The sequence below is a fragment of the Sapajus apella genome, unplaced genomic scaffold (genome assembly GCF_009761245.1).
Source record: "Sapajus apella isolate SASKATOON/1434 unplaced genomic scaffold, GSC_monkey_1.0 scaffold76, whole genome shotgun sequence".
Classification (NCBI taxonomy): domain Eukaryota; kingdom Metazoa; phylum Chordata; class Mammalia; order Primates; family Cebidae; genus Sapajus; species Sapajus apella.
This window is the reverse complement of record NW_022437016.1, coordinates 10419366-10421934: the sequence shown is the minus strand read 5'-3', so window position 1 is coordinate 10421934 and position 2569 is coordinate 10419366. Positions and strand designations below refer to the sequence as shown.

At 47.3% G+C, this 2569-nt stretch overlaps 1 protein-coding gene across 6 annotated transcripts in view; it reads right to left on the bottom strand.

Annotated features, from left to right (window-relative positions):
* Positions 1 to 2569, bottom strand: part of RABEPK (Rab9 effector protein with kelch motifs) — a 27065-nt gene that overhangs the window by 15411 nt on the left and 9085 nt on the right. The gene's annotated exons all lie outside the window — the stretch shown is intronic.

The following is a 2569-nucleotide window of genomic DNA, read 5'->3' as shown; positions in this document are numbered from 1 at the left end:
CTGGAGTGCAATGGCGCGATCTCGGCTCACCGCAACCTCCGCCTCCTGGGTTCAGGCAATTCTCCTGCCTCAGCCTCCTGAGTAGCTGGGATTACAGGCACACGCCACCATGCCCAGCTAATTTTTTGTATTTTTTTTAGTAGAGACAGGGTTTCACCATGTTGACCAGGATGGTCTCGATCTCTTGACCTCGTGATCCACCCGCCTCTGCCTCCCAAAGTGCTGGGATTACAGGCTTGAGCCACCGCGCCCGGCCCCTTTTATTTTTTTCTTTTTCGAGATGGAGTTGCCCAGGCTGGAGTGCAGTGGTGCCATCTTGGCTCCCTGCAACTTCCGCCTCCCAGGTTAAAGTGATTCTCCTGCCTCAGACTCCCAAATAGCTGAGATTACAGTTGTGTGCTACCAGGCCTGGCTAACTTTTGTATTTTTAGTAGAGATGGGGGTTTCACCATGTTGGGCAGGCTGGCCTCGAACTCCTGAACTCAAGTGATCTACCTGCCTCAGCCTCCCAAGGTGCTGGGATTACATCTTGTCCAGTCTACCTTCCACTTTTTTAGTGCAGGGCATAGAAATTCAAATGCCTAGACAGGAGTAACACAAACTGTGGCAAACTAAAGAATAAGCGCTCTCTTGATAGGTGGCAGGTCAGTTCCAAATAATCGTTGCCATATAGACATGCAGGCCTACTGATACTAGATTTTTCAAAATTAACAAAAGAAGCCAAACCATTTAAATTGTTATATGTAGACTTCCGCATATTTGGTTGGTAAACAATTTAAGATTAGGCTGGGCATGGTGGCTCATGCATGTAATCCCAGCACTTTGGGAAGCTGAGGCAGGTGGATCACTTGAGGTCAGGAATTCAAGGCCAGCCTGGCCAACATGGTGAAAACCCATCTTTACTAAAAATACAAGAATTATCTGGGCATGGTGGCATTCACCTATAGTCCCAGCTACTTGGGAGTCTGAAACAGGAGAATCACTTTAACCTGGGAGGCAGAGGTTGCAGTAAGCCAAGATCATGCCACTGCACTCCAGCCCGGGTGAAAGTTTGAGACTCTGTTTCTGTTTCAAAAAAAAAAACAAAACACCAATTTAAGATTAAAACAATATGGAAATGTTACATGGACCTAACAAATATGTATGTGGGCTACCAGTGTTCAATTTCTGCCCTGTGCATAGCAGAGAATAATCGTTTCTTCTTTTTTTTTTTTGAGATGGAGTCTTGCTCTGTCACCAGACTGGAATACAGTGGCACCTCGTAGGTTCAAGCGATTCTCCTTTCTCAGCCTCCCTAGTAGCTGGGACTACAGGCATGCCCCACCATGCCTAGCTAACTTTTTTCGTATTTTTAGTAGAGACGGGGGTTTCACCATATTGGCAAGGATGGCCTTGATCTCCTGACCTCATGATCCATCCGCCTTGGCCTCCCAAAATGCTGGGATTGCAGGTGTGAGCCACCACGCCTGGCTAATAATTGTTTCTTATTAGTGGGTTCATTCATTCATTAATTTAAATACTTATAGAGCACCCACTCTGTACTAAGCCCTGGGGTAGTGGCTGGAGATACAATGATGAGCAAAATACGCTACCTGTTTTTGTTTTTGTTTTTTTTTTTTGAGACAGAGTTTCACTCTGTTTGCCAAGCTGGAGTGCAATGGTGTGATCTCTGCTCACCACAACCTCCGCCTCCCAGGTTCAAGCAATTCTCCTGCCTCCGCCTCCCGAGTAGCTGGGATTACAGATATGTGCCACTATCCTGGCTAGTTTTGTAATTTTGTTTTCTTTTAAAGAACGGGGTCTCACTATATTGCCCAGGCAGGTCTCGAACTCCTGGGCTCAAGCTATCCTCCCGTCTCTGCCTCCCTGAGAGCTGGAATTACAGGCGTGAGCCACAGCGCCCGGCCTAATTTTGTATTTTTAGTAGAGATGGTGTTTATTCATGTTGGTCAAGCTGGTCTCCAACTCCTGACCTCAGGTGATCCACCCACCTCGGCCTTCCAAAATGCTGGGATTACAAGCGTGAGCCACTATGCCCCACCACCTGTTTCTAAGGAGCTTATGTTCTTGCGGGGCAGACAGACAAGAAACAATCACATGTGGCAGGGCTGTGAAGACCGACAGGATGGACAAGCACATGAGACTATAAATATACAGAGTCACGTAGTGCCTGAACGAGCCCGAGGTAACGGGAAAGGCTCCTGGCAGAAGCGACATTTAATCTGAAATCTGAAAGATAAAAGAGTAGCCAGTTAATAAGGAAAGGGAAAAACCTTCCAAGCAGAGGAAACTGTATGTGCAAAGGCATGGAGGCCAGAGAGCTCAAGCTGTGTTCAAGAACTGAAGGGTATCCAGTGCAGCAAATGTGGGTTGGGGAGAGCCAAGAAATGAGGTTTGGGCCAGGTGCAATGGCTCATGCCTGTATCTCAGTACTTCGGGAGGCCGAGGTGGGCGAATCACTTGAAGTCAGAAGTTTGACATCAGCCTCGCCAACATGATTAAACCCCATCTCTACTAAAAATACAAAAATTAGCCAGGCATGGTGGCGCACGTGTGTAGTCCCAGCTAC